Source organism: Xenopus tropicalis, chromosome 5, assembly GCF_000004195.4.
Source record: "Xenopus tropicalis strain Nigerian chromosome 5, UCB_Xtro_10.0, whole genome shotgun sequence".
In the NCBI taxonomy this organism is placed as follows: domain Eukaryota; kingdom Metazoa; phylum Chordata; class Amphibia; order Anura; family Pipidae; genus Xenopus; species Xenopus tropicalis.
Genome location: NC_030681.2, coordinates 146,248,425 through 146,268,603, shown reverse-complemented (window position 1 = coordinate 146,268,603; position 20,179 = coordinate 146,248,425). Strand labels below are relative to the sequence as shown.

Sequence of the window (20,179 nt, the reverse complement as noted above, 5' to 3'; positions counted from 1 at the left end):
GGAACTATAGCAGGGTGACTGTTACCCCAATGTTTCTATTTATCTGTAACCTTGTTATGGGCTAAGGGGGCCCAGCCTGAAGGAGAGTTAGGGGGGAATTTGGGGTGAGCGCTCAGTTGTGCCCTGGGTACCCCTGGAACTATAGCAGGGTGACTGTTACCCCAATGTTTCTATATATCTGTAACCTTGTTATGGGCTAAGGGGGCCCAGCCTGAAGGCCAGTTAGGGGGGGATTTGGGGTGAGTGCTTATTTGTGCCCTGGGTACCCCTGAAACTATAGCAGGGTGACTGTTACCCCAATGTTTCTATATATCTGTAACCTTGTTATGGGCTAAGGGGGCCCAGCCTGAAGGCCAGTTAGGGGGGGATTTAGGGTGAGTGCTTATTTGTGCCCTGGGTACCCCTGGAACTATAGCAGGGTGACTGTTACCCCAATGTTTCTATATATCTGTAACCTTGTTATGGGCTAAGGGGGCCCAGCCTGAAGGCCAGTTAGGGGGGGATTTGGGGTGAGTGCTTATTTGTGCCCTGGGTACCCCTGGAACTATAGCAGGGTGACTGTTACCCCAGTGTTTCTATATATCTGTAACCTTGTTATGGGCTAAGGGGGCCCAGCCTGAAGGCCAGTTAGGGGGGGATTTGGGGTGAGTGCTTATTTGTGCCCTGGGTACCCCTGAAACTATAGCAGGGTGACTGTTACCCCAATGTTTCTATATATCTGTAACCTTGTTATGGGCTAAGGGGGCCCAGCCTGAAGGCCAGTTAGGGGGAGATTTGGGGTGAGTGCTTATTTGTGCCCTGGGTACCCCTGGAACTATAGCGGGGTGACTGTTACCCCAATGTTTCTATATATCTTTGCAGGCTTGTCCACGGGTCGGGCGGGTTCAGACTGACCTTTGCACAGTACTTGTGGGTCGCAGGTTTAGGCTGAACTCTCCCTTCCACCCTCCCTGCCTGCAACTTTACCTTCCCAGCTTCTGCCCCAGAAGCCTTTATATACAGACATGCAGCTGCCCGCACTGCCCCTTCATGATTTCAGTAATGGGGGGGCCGCTGGCCTATAAATACAGGTGCCCTGCAGGCTCGGGTTGGGTGTGGGCAAGTTAGGATGCGGGAGAGTCAGGTCTTTATTTTGTGTAACTGTTAAACCAGTGTTTTAATATCTGTAACTTTGTTATAAGCTACAGAGGCCCAGGTTAAAGATAAACTGGGGTAAGATTTGGGGTGAAGGCTGATTTACTGGGCTGGATGGTACTATAGCAGTGTGACTGTTATATAAGTCTTTTGATGCGTCTGTAACTTTTCTGTAGAGCTAAGGTTGGGCCAACTCTCGCTGCTTTGCATTACATCATCAGTGTTTATAACCACTGTTCAGTGCTGATGATGTCACAATGCGTTACATCAGCACTGTACAATGGTGAGCCAATGTGTAATTCTGATGATGTCACAATGAGCTTCCTCAGCACTACACAAGTGCTGGGTATAATGCTGATGATGTCACAATGCTAGATCGGTCATGTGACCTAAATATCTGTTGTTTTGCTGAAAGCATCTTCATTTGTTTGGATCTGTGACAGAGGCAGCAGCTTTTTCAAACTGCTCTTCTTGTCTATCTAAACTACCTTACACACAACAATCACATTATATTTTCAATAACTATGGAACAAGAGGAAAATATAAAACTTCGCAGAAGTGCTCGTATCCGAGCCTACAGAGAGAGGCAGAACTCTGATTTCCAAATAATATTCCTGCCGCACAACATCCGGCAGCAGAAACCTCCAACTTCACACTCTGGAGCCCACAATTCACCAAAGGTTGATCTGAAAAGTGGGTTTTCTTTCTTCCAAAGCACACAATTCAAAACTGGTGTTATTCTGTACATAGCCATTGCGCTAATATTGTTTGCAATATGGCAGGTATACAAGCCCAGCCCCGAGTTAAGGAAGGAGGCGCTGATACGTATACGGGATTATGAGGACATGATGCGTGATATGAAGGATATGGATGAGGATATGAAGGATATGGATGAGGATATGAAGGATATGGATGAGGATATGGTCCATTTCATGGAAGAATTATCTGAGATAAAAGCTCCGGTATCTCAAAAAGAGAAGAATAAGAAATCTTTATGGGAAACACTTGCTAGCGGTTTCTCCCCAAACATTAAGGTTTTCACTCGATCCTTTCGGCGTCAATAATGGAACAATGAGGGGATTTATTTGAATTTAAGATAAATTTTCAAGTCTTTAACAAAGATGCGCAACCTTTACGTTAGGACTTTCCAGGCATAAGGAATCTTGTACGGTACCGTATCTCGTATCGTCGCCAGCTTAAACCTGCATTTCAAGACCAATCAGACATCATATTTAATACTTTTACTGTTGAGCGAATCTGTTCTGTTTTCGCCATAAAATTGTCGAAACTACAAGAAAATTCACGAAACGCCAGGAAATCCACAAAATGCATTTATTTTGTCACCCGCGCCCTTTTCTCTTTAAAATATTTTATTGAAGTTTTGCAATAAACATGTAGGATGAATAATGACAAATTATTTAAACATAGGTTGTACAACAATAGTCACATTCGACAGTTTGTCCTTCAAAAAGATAAGAAATGAAGAAAATAGAATGCTTACAGAGAAACAAAATAAGTAATTTAAATAGAGAAAAACAAAACAAATTAACTAACTTTGCCCAGTGGATAAACTATAAAAAGAAAAGGAAAGAAAAGTTTCCTAAAGAGCAAAATCAAGGATAATTTTGCTTATATGTTCGTGAATTACTGAAATAAATCTATATACGCAGCATTTTATAAATCTGATCCTTATTACTTATATCTATAGCATTAAAGAAAAATGACCATGTATTTTTAAATAGGGAATAAGGAATCCCGCGCCCTTTTTTGACGCAACCAAGATTTTTTTAGACGTGACAAATTTTTCTGCGGCAAATTTTCACAAAACAATTCGCCAATGGCGAAATGCGGAAATTCACTACGAATCCACGCCTGGTGAAAAAATTCGCTCATCACTAATTACTTTCTTTGGATGTTCAACGTTTAAAAATAAAGATTTTTTCAGTAAAAACTTCATGAGATCTTTGTGTTTTTTATAGCAATAATATTTATACAGGATATGTGGCTGATTAATTCTGGCAGTTAGCCAGTTACTGGTGTTTCTATATATCTGTAACCTTGTTATGGGCTAAGGGGGCCCAGCCTAAAGGCCAGTTAGGGGGGGGATTTGGGGTGAGTGCTTATTTGTGCCCTGGGTACCCCTGGAACTATAGCAGGGTGACTGTTACCCCAATGTTTCTATATATCTGTAACCTTGTTATGAGCTAAGGGGGCCCAGCCTGAAGGCCAGTTAGGGGGGGATTTGGGGTGAGTGCTTATTTGTGCCCTGGGTACCCCTGGAACTATAGCAGGGTGACTGTTACCCCAATGTTTCTATATATCTGTAACCTTGTTATGAGCTAAGGGGGCCCAGCCTGAAGGCCAGTTAGGGGGGGATTTGGGGTGAGCGCTCAGTTGTGCCCTGGGTACCCCTGGAACTATAGCAGGGTGACTGTTACCCCAATGTTTCTATATATCTGTAACCTTGTTATGGGCTAAGGGGGCCCAGCCTGAAGGCCAGTTGGGGGGGATTTGGGGTGAGTGCTTATTTGTGCCCTGGGTACCCCTGAAACTATAGCAGGGTGACTGTTACCCCAATGTTTCTATATATCTGTAACCTTGTTATGGGCTAAGGGGGCCCAGCCTGAAGGCCAGTTAGGGGGAGATTTGGGGTGAGTGCTTATTTGTGCCCTGGGTACCCCTGGAACTATAGCGGGGTGACTGTTACCCCAATGTTTCTATATATCTTTGCAGGCTTGTCCACGGGTCGGGCGGGTTCAGACTGACCTTTGCACAGTACTTGTGGGTCCCAGGTTTAGGCTGAACTCTCCCTTCCACCCTCCCTGCCTGCAACTTTACCTTCCCAGCTTCTGCCCCAGGAGCCTTTATATACAGACATGCAGCTGCCCGCACTGCCCCTTCATGATTTCAGTAATGGGGGGGCCGCTGGCCTATAAATACAGGTGCCCTGCAGGCTCGGGTTGGGTGTGGGCAAGTTAGGATGCGGGAGAGTCAGGTCTTTATTTTGTGTAACTGTTAAACCAGTGTTTTAATATCTGTAACTTTGTTATAAGCTACAGAGGCCCAGGTTAAAGATAAACTGGGGTAAGATTTGGGGTGAGGGCTGATTTACTGGGCTGGATGGTACTATAGCAGTGTGACTGTTATATAAGTCTTTTGATGTATCTGTAACTTTTCTGTAGAGCTAAGGTTGGGCCAACTCTCGCTGCTTTGCATTACATCATCAGTGTTTATAACCACTGTTCAGTGCTGATGATGTCACAATGCGTTACATCAGCACTGTACAATGGTGAGCCAATGTGTAATTCTGATGATGTCACAATGAGCTTCCTCAGCACTACACAAGTGCTGGGTATAATGCTGATGATGTCACAATGCTAGATCGGTCATGTGACCTAAATATCTGTTGTTTTGCTGAAAGCATCTTCATTTGTTTGGATCTGTGACAGAGGCAGCAGCTTTTTCAAACTGCTCTTCTTGTCTATCTAAACTACCTTACACACAACAATCACATTATATTTTCAATAACTATGGAACAAGAGGAAAATATAAAACTTCGCAGAAGTGCTCGTATCCGAGCCTACAGAGAGAGGCAGAACTCTGATTTCCAAATAATATTCCTGCCGCACAACATCCGGCAGCAGAAACCTCCAACTTCACACTCTGGAGCCCACAATTCCCCAAAGGTTGATCTGAAAAGTGGGGTTTCTTTCTTCCAAAGCACACAATTCAAAACTGGTGTTATTCTGTACATAGCCATTGCGCTAATATTGTTTGCAATATGGCAGGTATACAAGCCCAGCCCCGAGTTAAGGAAGGAGGCGCTGAGACTTAAACAGGATTATGAGGACATGATGCGTGATATGAAGGATATGGATGAGGATATGAAGGATATGGATGAGGATATGAAGGATATGGATGAGGATATGAAGGATATGGATGAGGATATGAAGGATATGGATGAGGATATGAAGGATATGGATGAGGATATGAAGGATATGGATGAGGATATGAAGGATATGGATGAGGATATGAAGGATATGGATGAGGATATGAAGGATATGGATGAGGATATGAAGGATATGGATGAGGATATGAAGGATATGGATGAGGATATGGTCCATTTCATGGAAGAATTATCTGAGATAAAAGCTCCGGTATCTCAAAAAGAGAAGAATAAGAAATCTTTATGAGAAACACTTGCTAGCGGTTTCTCCCCAAACATTAAGGTTTTCACTCGATCCTTTCGGCGTCAATAATGGAACAATGAGGGGATTTATTTGAATTTAAGATAAATTTTCAAGTCTTTACCAAAGATGCGCAACCTTTACGTTAGGACTTTCCAGGCATAAGGAATCTTGTACGGTACCGTATCTCGTATCGTCGCCAGCTTAAACCTGCATTTCAAGACCAGTCAGACATCATATTTAATACTTTTACTGTTGAGCGAATCTGTTCTGTTTCGCCATAAAATTGGCGAAACTACAAGAAAATTCACGAAACCCCAGGAAATCCACAAAATGCATTTATTATCTCACCCGCGCCCTTTTCTCTTTAAAACATTTTATTGAAGTTTTGCAATAAACATGTAGGATGAATAATGACAAATTATTTAAACATAGGTTGTACAACAATAGTCACATTCGACAGTTTGTCCTTCAAAAAGATAAGAAATGACAAAAATAGAATGCTTACAGAGAAACAAAATAAGTAATTTAAATAGAGAAAAACAAAACAAATTAACTAACTTTGCCCAGTGGATAAACTATAAAAAGAAAAGGAAGAAAAGTTTCCTAAAGAGCAAAATCAAGGATAATTTTGCTTATATGTTGGTGAATTAATGAAATAAATCTATATACGCAGCATTTTATAAATCTGATCCTTATTACTTATATCTATAGCATTAAAGAAAAATGACCAAGTATTTTTAAATAGGGAATAAGGAATCCCGCGCCCTTTTTTGACGCAACCAAGATTTTTTTAGACGTGACAAATTTTTCTGCGGCAAATTTTCACAAAACAATTCACCAATGGCGAAATGCGGAAATTCGCTACGAATCAACGCCTGGTGAAAAAATTCGCTCATCACTAATTACTTTCTTTGGTTGTTCAACGTTGAAAAATAAAGATTTTTTTGGTTAAAACTTCATGAGATGTTTGTGTTTTTTATAGCAATAATATTTATACAGGATATGTGGCTGATTAATTCTGGCAGTTAGCCAGTTACTGGTGTAGCCCTGTTCTGCCACTGTGGGAAGTCCTGTACTGGTTCCCATTATGGCGCTACAGGAGTCCTGCGTCTCTGCTATATGGGGGGGTAAAACAGTAAGTTAGATGCCCCCACTCAGGGCAAGGGCAGACTATGCTGTAATACCCCCCACTCAGGAAAAGGGCAGACTATGCTGTAATACCCCCCCACTCAGGGCAAGGGCAGACTATGCTGTAATACCCCCCCACTCAGGGCAAGGGCAGACTATGCTGTAATACCCCCCCACTCAGGGCAAGGGCAGACTATGCTGTAATACCCCCCCACTCAGGGCAAGGGCAGACTATGCTGTAATACCCCCCCACTCAGGGCAAGGGCAGACTATGCTGTAATACCCCCCCACTCAGGGCAAGGGCAGACTATGCTGTAATACCCCCCCACTCAGGGCAAGGGCAGACTATGCTGTAATACCCCCCCACTCAGGGCAAGGGCAGACTATGCTGTAATACCCCCCCACTCAGGGCAAGGGTAGACTATGCTGTAATACCCCCCCACTCAGGGCAAGGGCAGACTATGCTGTAATACCCCCCCACTCAGGGCAAGGGCAGACTATGCTGTAATACCCCCCCACTCAGGGCAAGGGCAGACTATGCTGTAATACCCCCCCACTCAGGGCAAGGGCAGACTATGCTGTAATACCCCCCCACTCAGGGCAAGGGCAGACTATGCTGTAATACCCCCCCACTCAGGGCAAGGGCAGACTATGCTGTAATACCCCCCCACTCAGGGCAAGGGCAGACTATGCTGTAATACCCCCCCACTCAGGGCAAGGGCAGACTATGCTGTAATACCCCCCCACTCAGGGCAAGGGCAGACTATGCTGTAATACCCCCCCCACTCAGGGCAAGGGCAGACTATGCTGTAATACCCCCCCACTCAGGGCAAGGGCAGACTATGCTGTAATACCCCCCCACTCAGGGCAAGGGCAGACTATGCTGTAATACCCCCCCACTCAGGGCAAGGGCAGACTATGCTGTAATACCCCCCCACTCAGGGCAAGGGCAGACTATGCTGTAATACCCCCCCACTCAGGGCAAGGGCAGACTATGCTGTAATACCCCCCACTCAGGGCAAGGGCAGACTATGCTGTAATACCCCCCCACTCAGGGCAAGGGCAGACTATGCTGTAATACCCCCCCATGGAACCTCACTGAGCCAAACTGACAGCCCTCAGAAAAGGATGGGAAGTTTATTTACAGGTAAATTATAAACTATATATAGTTACATAGACACGTAGGGTTGCAAAAGTCATAATTATGAGACAGATTATGAGATTATTGGGCCATTTACTAATGTTAGATTTGTTTTCATGATTCTTTTTTTTGCACAAAAATGCAATTTTGTCTTGATCAAAAGACAGATTTGGGGTGAGTGCTTATTTGTGCCCTGGGTACCCCTGGAACTACAGCAGGGTGACTGTTACCCCAATGTTTCTATATATCTGTAACCTTGTTATGGGCTAAGGGGGCCCAGCCTGAAGGCCAGTTAGGGGGGGATTTGGGGTGAGTGCTTATTTGTGCCCTGGGTACCCCTGGAACTACAGCAGGGTGACTGTTACCCCAATGTTTCTATATATCTGTAACATTGTTATGGGCTAAGGGGGCCCAGCCTGAAGGCCAGTTAGGGGGGGATTTGGGGTGAGTGCTTATTTGTGCCCTGGGTACCCCTGGAACTATAGCAGGGTGACTGTTACCCCAATGTTTCTATATATCTGTAACATTGTTATGGGCTATGGGGGCCCAGCCTGAAGGCCAGTTAGGGGGGATTTGGGGTGAGTGCTTATTTGTTCCCTGGGTACCCCTGGAACTATAGCAGAGTGACTGTTACCCCAATGTTTCTATATATCTGTAACCTTGTTATGAGCTAAGGGGGCCCAGCCTGAGGGCCAGTTGGGGGGGGATTTGGGGTGAGTGCTTATTTGTGCCCTGGGTACCCCTGGAACTATAGCAGGGTGACTGTTACCCCAATGTTTCTATATATCTGTAACCTTGTTATGGGCTAAGGGGGCCCAGCCTGAAGGCCAGTTAGGGGGGGATTTGGGGTGAGTGCTTATTTGTACCCTGGGTACCCCTGGAACTATAGCAGGGTGACTGTTACCCCAATGTTTCTATATATCTGTAACCTTGTTATGAGCTAAGGGGGCCCAGCCTGAAGGCCAGTTAGGGGGGGATTTGGGGTGAGTGGGTCGCAGGTTTAGGCTGAACTCTCCCTTCCACCCTCCCTGCCTGCGATTTTACCTTCCCAGCTTCTGCCCCAGGAGCCTTTATATACAGACATGCAGCTGCCCGCACTGCCCCTTCATGATTTCAGTAATGGGGGGGCCGCTGGCCTATAAATACAGGTGCCCTGCAGGCTCGGGTTGGGTGCGGGCAAGTTAGGATGCGGGAGAGTTAGGTCTTTATTTTGTGATTTTGTGTAATTTTTAAACCAGTGTTTTAATATCTGTAACTTTGTTATAAGCTACAGAGGCTCAGGTTAAAGATAAACTGGGGTAAGATTTGGGGCGAAGGCTGATTTACTGGGCTGGATGGTACTATAGCAGTGTGACTGTTATATAAATCTTTTGATGCGTCTGTAACTTTTCTGTAGAGCTAAGGTTGGGCCAACTCTCGCTGCTTTGCATTACATCATCAGTGTTTATAACCACTGTTCAGCGCTGATGATGTCACAATGCGTTACATCAGCACTGTACAATGGTGAGCCAATGTGTAATTCTGATGATGTCACAATGAGCTTCCTCAGCACTACACAAGTGCTGGGTATAATGCTGATGATGTCACAATGCTAGATCGGTCATGTGACCTAAATATCTGTTGTTTTGCTGAAAGCATCTTCATTTGTTTGGATCTGTGACAGAGGCAGCAGCTGTTTCACACTGCTCTTCTTGTCTATCTTAACTACCTTACACACAACAATCACATTATATTTTCAATAACTATGGAACAAGAGGAAAATATAAAACTTCGCAGAAGTGCTCGTATCCGAGCCTACAGAGAGAGGCAGAACTCTGATTTCCAAATAATATTCCTGCCGCACAACATCCGGCAGCAGAAACCTCCAACTTCACACTCTGGAGCCCACAATTCCCCAAAGGTTGATCTGAAAAGTGGGGTTTCTTTCTTCCAAAGCACACAATTCAAAACTGGTGTTATTTTGTACATAGCCATTGCGCTAATATTGTTTGCAATATGGCAGGTATACAAGCCCAGCCCCGAGTTAAGGAAGGAGGCGCTGATACGTATACGGGATTATGAGGACATGATGCGTGATATGAAGGATATGGATGAGGATATGAAGGATATGGATGAGGATATGGTCCATTTCATGGAAGAATTATCTGAGATAAAAGCTCCGGTATCTCAAAAAGAGAAGAATAAGAAATCTTTATGGGAAACACTTGCTAGCGGTTTCTCCCCAAACATTAAGGTTTTCACTCGATCCTTTCGGCGTCAATAATGGAACAATGAGGGGATTTATTTGAATTTAAGAAAAATTTTCAAGTCTTTCCCAAAGATGCGCAACCTTTACGTTAGGACTTTCCAGGCATAAGGAATCTTGTACGGTACCGTATCTCGTATCGTCGCCAGCTTAAACCTGCATTTCAAGACCAATCAGACATCATATTTAATACTTTTACTGTTGAGCGAATCTGTTCCGTTTCGCCATAAAATTGGCGAAACTATAAGAAAATTCACGAAACCCCAGGAAATCCACAAAATGCATTTATTTTGTCACCCGCGCCCTTTTCTCTTTAAAATATTTTATTGAAGTTTTGCAATAAACATGTAGGATGAATAATGACAAATTATTTAAACATAGGTTGTACAACAATAGTCACATTCGACAGTTTGTCCTTCAAAAAGATAAGAAATGACAAAAATAGAATGCTTACAGAGAAACAAAATAAGTAATTTAAATAGAGAAAAACAAAACAAATTAACTAACTTTGCCCAGTGGATAAACTATAAAAAGAAAAGGAAAGAAAAGTTTCCTAGAGAGCAAAATCAAGGATAATTTTGCTTATATGTTGGTGAATTACTGAAATAAATCTATATATGCAGCATTTAATAAATCTGATCCTTATTACTTATATCTATAGCATTAAAGAAAAATGACCATGTATTTTTAAAAGGAATCCCGCGCCCTTTTTTGACGCAACCAAGATTTTTTTAGACATGACAAATTTTTCTGCGGCAAATTTTCACAAAACAATTCGCCAATGGCGAAATGCGAAAATTCGCTACGAATCCACGCCTGGTGAAAAAATTCGCTCATCACTAATTACTTTCTTTGGTTGTTCAACGTTTAAAAATAAAGATTTTTTCAGTAAAAACTTCATGAGATCTTTGTGTTTTTTATAGCAATAATATTTATACAGGATATGTGGCTGATTAATTCTGGCAGTTAGCCAGTTACTGGTGTTTCTATATATCTGTTATGGGCTAAGGGGGCCCAGCCTGAAGGCCAGTTAGGGGGGATTTGGGGTGAGTGCTTATTTGTGCCCTGGGTACCCCTGGAACTATAGCAGGGTGACTGTTACCCCAATGTTTCTATATATCTGTAACCTTGTTATGGGCTAAGGGGGCCCAGCCTGAAGGCCAGTTAGGGGGGATTTGGGGTGAGTGCTTATTTGTGCCCTGGGTACCCCTGGAACTATAGCAGGGTGACTGTTACCCCAATGTTTCTATATATCTGTAACCTTGTTATGGGCTAAGGGGGCCCAGCCTGAAGGCCAGTTAGGGGGGGATTTGGGGTGAGTGCTTATTTGTGCCCTGGGTACCCCTGGAACTATAGCAGGGTGACTGTTACCCCAATGTTTCTATATATCTGTAACCTTGTTATGAGCTAAGGGTGCCCAGCCTGAAGGCCAGTTATGGTTTAATTTGAGGTAAAGTCATCATAACATGATGACATGAAAGAATCTTTTCCAGCCTACTGAAGCCTACCTAAGAACTTCCAGCTCTCCCTGTTTATCTTTATTACTTTAGCAAGACAATACAGTGAGCAGCCAGCAGGAAGGGCCCAGGTTTTAAAGACTAAAGTCTTCATTGCCCTCCACCATGTAAACTAATAAGCATGACCAAACATCCCTACACCTTGGCCTATTAGACATGCCTTGAGAAAACGCTGAAAAGAACTGGCATACAGTAAGTCTCACTGGTAGAAAGAATGCCCCTCAACACAAAATCAATATAATTACATTAACAAAATAAGAGGTCAGTTACCTCAATAAAAACAAACTGCCATTGGCTACTCTTTGTACCAACATTTCTTTCCTTTGTTCCTATAATACGTTTTTTAACAAGAAATCGTTGGAAGGACTCTTTTACAATCCCTTGAATGAAGCTAGTTTACAATATCATTTTTTTTATACCACTTAGTAGATAAATAACACACATAGGGCCTGATTCACTAAAGGGCGATAAAAATTATCGCACGCTTTTTCGCGTTAAAAAACGCAAAATAATTTGCGCGCGATTCACCATAGTAATATGGACTTACAGTGTTATTTATTCAAGTCTGTGTTTCCCCTAGAGTGACGCAGCCGCCAGTTTGCAGCGAAATGTTCATTTTTAATACAGTAATTTTCTGCAAGTATTGGCGTGTATGGCTAACATGGCGTGCGTTCATTTGCGCGACTATTTCTATTTGGCTACAAGTGATGAAATGCTTCGCCAGGCATGGATTCGCAGCAAATTTTTGGACGTGCGTTGAATTTTTTCGCGGCAGATTTTTTCATGCGTTTCGCAAAACAATCCGCCAATGGCAAAACGCATGAAAAAATTCGCCACGCAAAAATTCACCGCACATACAAAAATTGATACAAGCGTCAAAAAATAATAGTCACAGCAACAATTTTTTTGCCCGCACAACATTTTTGCCGTTTCGTGGATCTTTCGAAAGATTTGCTAATTTTTCACTAAAGAAACCAGAACACATTTGCTCATCACTAGTGGCTACTATTTATAAGCATCTACTATTTATATGCTACCATTTATATGCTACCATTTATATGTGGCTAATATTTATATACACCATTTATATGCGGCGACAATTTTTATACACTATTTCTAAGCTACCATTCATATGCGGCGACTATTCGCGGGCGTAATTTAGCACATGTACCAGCAAATACCGCATTGAAATAGTCTTCGCGAGTTAAATAACACATGCAATATCGCGCGTAAAAAAGCGCGAGTATGCTTAAAGTGAATCGTGCGAAAAATCGCCAAAATTAAGACGCGGTAAAAATTTTAGCGCACAATAAAAATAGCGCACGTTTTATCGCCCTTTAGTGAATCAGGCCCATAATCCCTAACCCCATCAGCAAATCATTTGAAATCAGCATGGTGTGTGCTCCATTCTCTACTCTCTACCGTAGATGCCAGTTGGAGCACAAAGGGCACTTATTACTGACGTCCTTCTTGGGCTCCATATGAACCCGATTCCCATTGACTCCCACTGCCAAAAGCACCGCCCTGGATCCTTAATGTACGTCACTATTACAAACACATCCATGTATACCGGCAAGTAGCTTTAATGGAAATCAGTTTTTTGGGAAGCCCTTCATTCCCATTGAGTCTGGTACGTGATACATGAAGCAAGATTCTCTGATGGGAAATAGCACAATAAGAGTTGCGTTGACCTCTCTATTCTCAGACACCACTTCACTTCATGCTTTTATTACCTATGACTTACACTGTAGCTTTGAGCTAAAGGGGATATTTTAGCACTGAGACTTTGCGATCTGCTTCACTTGATTTGTTCATGGTACCTCCAGGCTTAAGAGACTTCCAAAGTTGATTATATACCCATTTATATACTGCCCTCTGTACTGAAAGTATATTTCCAGTTTTTACAGGTTGATCAAATAGTGTAACATAGAACTTCAACCAGCTCCTCATCGGCTTTTTCTAAACCAGAACTCCTGACATTCAAGGTCATCAGAGGATTCTGCAAGTTGTTGTTATAGAACTCCTAATATCCTTATCATTTACAGTAGGGGGTACATTATCCCTTATAATACATGAGTGATACTCAGAGTTCCCTGTATAACTCAGCCTGCAGCCTTGTGCCTTTATATGGGCACAGAACCCCTCAGTGACTGCTAATATCCTTATCATTTACAGTAGGGGGTACATTGTCCCTTATAGTACATGAGTGATACTCAGAGTTCCCTGTATAACTCAGCCTGCAGCCTTGTGCCTTTATATGGGCACAGAACCCCTCAGTGACTGCTAATATCCTTATCATTTACAGTAGGGGGTACATTATCCCTTATAATACATGAGTGATACTCAGAGTTCCCTGTATAACTCAGCCTGCAGCCTTGTGCCTTTATATGGGCACAGAACCCCTCAGTGACTGCTAATATCCTTATCATTTACAGTAGGGGGTACATTGTCCCTTATAGTACATGAGTGATACTCAGAGTTCCCTGTATAACTCAGCCTGCAGCCTTGTGCCTTTATATGGGCACAGAACCCCTCAGTGACTGCTAATATCCTTATCATTTACAGTAGGGGGTACATTATCCCTTATAATACATGAGTGATACTCAGAGTTCCCTGTGTAACTCAGCCTGCAGCCTTGTGCCATTATATGGGCACAGAACCCCTCAGTGACTGCTAATATCCTTATCATTTACAGTAGGGGGTACATTATCCCTTATAATACATGAGTGATACTCAGAGTTCCCTGTATAACTCAGCCTGCAGCCTTGTGCCTTTATATGGGCACAGAACCCCTCAGGGACTGCTAATATCCTTATCATTTACAGTAGGGGGTACATTATCCCTTATAATACATGAGTGATACTCAGAGTTCCCTGTATAACTCAGCCTGCAGCCTTGTGCCTTTATATGGGCACAGAACCCCTCAGTGACTTCTAATATCCTTATCATTAACAGTAGGGGGTACATTATCCCTTATAATACATGAGTGATACTCAGAGTTCCCTGTATAACTCAGCCTGCAGCCTTGTGCCTTTATATGGGCACAGAACCCCTCAGTAACTTCTAATATCCTTATCATTAACAGTAGGGGGTACACTGTAGACTATGTAAATAGCAACTAGACAAAGTTGGAGTATACATTTTAACAGTTTAACCACTTGTTTGTTGGTTTTACATGTTTGTGATAGAAAACCATGATTATTTTAGATCTCTAACAGAAGACTGTGACACCAATAGGATCTAGGATTGCAGAGGGGGGGACATACCTGGGAAAACACAACTCATTTTGGGCTTGATGAACTTCCCTACTCAGCAATTTGCCCAAACAAATGCCGCCTGGTACATGTGAGCTGTCATTGGCAATAGGAAAAATACAGTAAAGAACAGTATTGTCTGCACTGTCAGAAACCTCTAAAAAAAACCCTATAAGAACAGGGTTAAGCACATGGACTGGAAATATGATGAAAGGAAAGAAAAAGAAAGGAAAGGCATCCCGACACTGACGGCACAAAACATGAGATGAAGGGAATTGTTTCAGTGTCGGGCAATATTACAGCAGTCACACAACGGAAGACTAAAGAAAAGACAAGCAAGAAAATCACAGATAGGAAATGGCAACTGGTGGGAATATTCTGGTCCGGCCTCAGACTCAGATCCACTGATGTACAGTAATAGGGGCACGTATTCCGCTATAAATAGGATTGTGCCTAATGTAAGATTTGGCCGGGTCACTAGCATATAATGGCTAATTGCACAGGACAAGGGCAATGTAAGCCAAAATGAGCTGTGAATTCTGATTTCTGGGGTTTATGCCCTTACTGGAATACTCTGCACCTTTCACTTTTGTCTTACCAAAAGGCACTAACCCTCATATGTAAAACAGTAGCTGTAATAGGACCCGAAGGCCTGTGCTAAGGGCGACAGCGGCCCTTGGGTGCCCATATAGTCAATAATTTAAAAAAAAAAAAAATATATATATATATATATATATATATATAGCTGCAGTAGAAAGCACTCACGGCTTCAATTGTTCAAAAGTATCAAAAAAGTTTTATTGCTCCACATTGATGTGAGTGTGGAGCAATAAAACTTTTTTGATACTTTTGAACAATTGAAGCCGTGAGTGCTTTCTACTGCAGCTATGTGAATATTTTTGGTGAGCACCCGGCGTGTGGCCTGTGATTGGTGAGTGCCGTCAGTGGAATAGATATATATATATATATATATAAAAACCCTCCCCAGCAGCTGCTGGATATACCTGGGCAAATCTGGTGGCAGAGCTTAGGGGTCCTAAGAGTCATCGCCGGCTCGTATGACATCACTTATGGCAGACATACGCATGACATCATTTCTGGACCGGACCTGTAAGGCCCAGCCATGGTGGGTACAGTACAAAAGTACAAACCAGCACAGCCATTGTGACTTTACTTATTTGTTAATGAACATTAACAGGAAAAGCCAGCAATGTGCTTAGCAGGTTTGGACAGATTTGGTCCCTGAGGGCCACTAATCAGCCAGGCTTAGCAAAACTCTGCCTAAGGCAAATATAATTCTGCAACATGACTGACAAAACTTGAGCAGTCAGTAAAAATAAGAGAGCGGTTATTAACTGAAGATAAGGAAGTGTTTGATTATGACATAGTAATAGAGAATAGAATCACTGTAAATAAAATGCCTCTATTTATAAAGAGCAGAAAATGCGCCTGTAAAGGATAAATAAACCTTGAAAAAGAGAATGCAAAATTGCTCACGTTTTTTTTTTTTTCTAAGCACATTTGCAGTTTACATTATTTATTTCTTTTTTTTCAGCTTCAGAGCTATTTAAGTTTTTATTAACTGTCATATATAAGTAAGTTTTTATTAAAATGCCATATAATGAATTTTGCAACAACAGCGCCACCTGCTGGACATGGAAAAGATCGGAGGCTTCTGATCTCTTTCCCCAGCAGAGCAACATCAGAACGCCTCTTTGTTTTCCTTCTGAAGGGAAATCTCTGACTGTACAGTTACAGGAACTGACCAGTAGGTGGCGCCATTGTTACAATATTCATTATATTGCCAGTTAATAAAAACTTAAGTAGCTCTGAAACAATAAACAGTTAATGCAAATTGCAAAAGTGCTTGGAAAAGGACCCTGAATAATTTTATTCTTTATTCTTTAAGCTACAAAAATAATTTCCATGGAAGGAAGAGAAAAACTCTGTTTGCGGAGGTCTTTTTACTGGAGAATATATATATAAAGTGATTGATATTTTTTGGGGGGGGAGGCTATTACACATAAAACCTGTTCTGCCCAGGGTTTTAAAGGAAAAAAAACGCAAACCTTTATGAAAGCGGCTGCATGGTGCATATTGTGTTTCTAAATGAATTGATTACATTGGGGCTTCCCTGGTTGGGAGGATATGGGACTGAGGTGCGGGCAGGCCCAGACACTGGCGCTCACAGCTCAATATGAGATTCACTCGCTGCTATTATAGACCTGTGAGTAAAGAAGCAATTTCACAAATGCATGTTCCAATACATATTTATAGCCGCCGAGAGTAGGAATCACTAACTGCACTGGGATACAGAAATGAAAGCCAGTTTGTTCTTTGTCCCTGGGATTTTTTATTATTATTTTTTTTTTTGTATATTATCTAAAATGTGTTGTGAATATAAATCATCCGGATCAGAGACTCTGCCTCTTAAACTGCTTTATGTCTATAAAAAAAATTCAATAATTTAGTCTGTGACGGGGCTGGATCCATAGTTACATAGTTACATAGTTACATAGTTACATAGGGTTGAAAAAAGACCATTGTCCATCAAGTTCAACCCATCCGAGTAAACCCAGCACACAACCTATACTAACCAATCTATACACTCACATACATAAACTATATATATACAACCAGTAATACTAACTGTAGATATTAGTATCACAATAGCCTTGGATATTCTGCTTGTTCAAAAACTCATCCAGGCCCCTCTTAAAGGCATTAACAGAGTCTGCCATTACCACATCACTAGGAAGGGCATTCCATAACCTCACTGCCCTCACCGTGAGGAACCCCCTACGCTGCTTCAAATGGAAGCTCTGTTCCTCTAATCTATAGGGGTGACCTCTGGTGCGCTGATTGTTTTTATGGGAAAAAAGAACATCCCCCAACTGCCTATAATCCCCTCTAATGTACTTGTACAGAGTAATCATGTCCCCTCGCAAGCGCCTCTTTTCCAGAGAAAACAACCCCAACCTCGACAGTCTAACCTCATAGCTTAAATCTTCCATCCCCTTAACCAGTTTAGTTGCAGTCTCTGCACTCTCTCCAGCTCATTAATATCCTTCTTAAGGACTGGAGCCCAAAACTGCACTGCATACTCAAGGTGAGGCCTTACCAGGGACCTATAAAGGGGCAAAATTATGTTCTCATCCCTTGAGTCAATGCCCTTTTTTATACAAGACAGCACTTTATTTGCTGTAGTAGCCACAGAATGACACTGCCTGGAATAAGACAACTTGTTATCAACAAAAACCCCTAGATCCTTCTCCATTAAGGATGCCCCCAACACACTACCATTCAGTAGATAGTTTGCGTTTATATTATTCCTACCAAAGTGCATAACTTTGCACTTGTCAACATTGAACCTCATTTTCCAGTTTGCTGCCCAGTTTTCCAATTTTGTCAAATCGCTCTGCAAAGCGGCAGCATCCTGCATGGAACTTATAGTTTTGCACAATTTAGTGTCATCAGCAAAAATAGAAACAGTACTGTCTATGCCCACCTCCAGGTCATTAATAAACAAGTTAAAAAGCAAAGGACCAAGGACTGACCCCTGCGGTACTCCACTAACCACACTGGCCCAATTAGAAAATGTTCCATTTACCACCACTCTTTGTACTCTATCCTTCAGCCAGTTTTCTATCCAATTACAAATATTATGTTCTAGGCCAATATTCCTCAATTTGATCATTAACCTTCTGTGCGGTACTGTATCAAACGCTTTAGCAAAATCTAAGTAGATGACATCAACTGCCATTCCAGCATCAAGGTTCCTGCTCACCTCCTCATAAAAGGCAACTAAATTAGTCTGGCAAGATCTGTTACGCATAAAACCATGCTGGCACAAACTAATAGTATTGTGAACTGCAATGTATTCAACTATCCTATCCCTTATTACCCCTTCCAGAAGCTTTCCTACTACTGATGTCAGACTAACAGGCCTATAGTTTTCAGGCTGAGAACGAGATCCCTTTTTAAATAACGGCACCACATTAGCAATCCGCCAGTCTCTCGGCACCATGCCAAACCTCAACGAATAGGCAAGAACAGAGAGGTCATGGGCTCTGGGCCCTCAACATCACTCGGGCCCTTGGGGGAAGAATATGCTGATGGGAGTACAAAGGATATATTATATTGTGTAGTACATAGAGTCAGGCATGTACAATCTGGGGATATCCCGGAATAACATAGAGGCACATTCGCTTACCTTGACGTAGGGTACAAAGTGCAATTTTGAGCACAACTGCCATGTTTTTTCCCCACATATCTATTTATACAGCATATATACTATGGACTGCTTTTATTATGTCATTATTTAGAGAGGAAGGTTAATAGTTGCACATATCATAATCACATACACAATAGTGTCCATAGGGGTCTGAGTTTGGTCATTTATAAGTTTAGGTCCAAATTTCAATATTTCTCTGTAATAATAAAACAGTACCTGTACTTGATCCCAACTAAGATATAATTACCCCTTATTGGGGCAGAACAGCCCTATTGGGTTTATTTAATGGTTAAATGATTCCCTTTTCTCTGTAATAATAAAACAGTACCTGTACTTGATGCCAACTAAGATATAATTACCCCTTATTGGGGGCAGAACAGCCCTATTGGGTTTATTTAATGGTTAAATGATTCCCTTTTCTCTGTAATAATAAAACAGTACCTGTACTTGATCCCAACTAAGATATAATTACCCCTTATTGGGGCAGAACAGCCCTATTGGGTTTATTTAATGGTTAAATGATTCCCTTTTCTCTGTAATAATAAAACAGTACCTGTACTTGATGCCAACTAAGATATAATTACCCCTTATTGGGGGCAGAACAGCCCTATTGGGTTTATTTAATGGTTAAATGATTCCCTTTTCTCTGTAATAATAAAACAGTACCTGTACTTGATCCCAACTAAGATATAATTACCCCTTATTGGGGCAGAACAGCCCTATTGGGTTTATTTCATGGTTAAATGATTCCCTTTTCTCTGTAATAATAAAACAGTACCTGTACTTGATCCCAACTAAGATATAATTACCCCTTATTGGGGGCAGAACAGCCCTATTGGGTTTATTTAATGGTTAAATGATTCCCTTTTCTCTGTAATAATAAAACAGTACCTGTACTTGATCCCAACTAAGATATAATTACCCCTTATTGGGGCAGAACAGCCCTATTGGGTTTATTTAATGGTTAAATGATTCCCTTTTCTCTGTAATAATAAAACAGTACCTGTACTTGATCCCAACTAAGATATAATTACCCCTTATTGGGGCAGAACAGCCCTATTGGGTTTATTTCATGGTTAAATGATTCCCTTTTCTCTGTAATAATAAAACAGTACCTGTACTTGATCCCAACTAAGATATAATTACCCCTTATTGGGGGCAGAACAGCCCTATTGGGTTTATTTAATGGTTAAATGATTCCCTTTTCTCTGTAATAATAAAACAGTACCTGTACTTGATCCCAACTAAGATATAATTACCCCTTATTGGGGCAGAACAGCCCTATTGGGTTTATTTAATGGTTAAATGATTCCCTTTTCTCTGTAATAATAAAACA

At 41.9% G+C, this 20,179-nt stretch overlaps 1 protein-coding gene across 2 annotated transcripts in view; it reads right to left on the bottom strand.

The window, feature by feature from the left end:
• ptchd4 (patched domain containing 4) overlaps positions 1-20,179 on the bottom strand; it is an 89,811-nt gene that overhangs the window by 47,751 nt on the left and 21,881 nt on the right. The gene's annotated exons all lie outside the window — the stretch shown is intronic.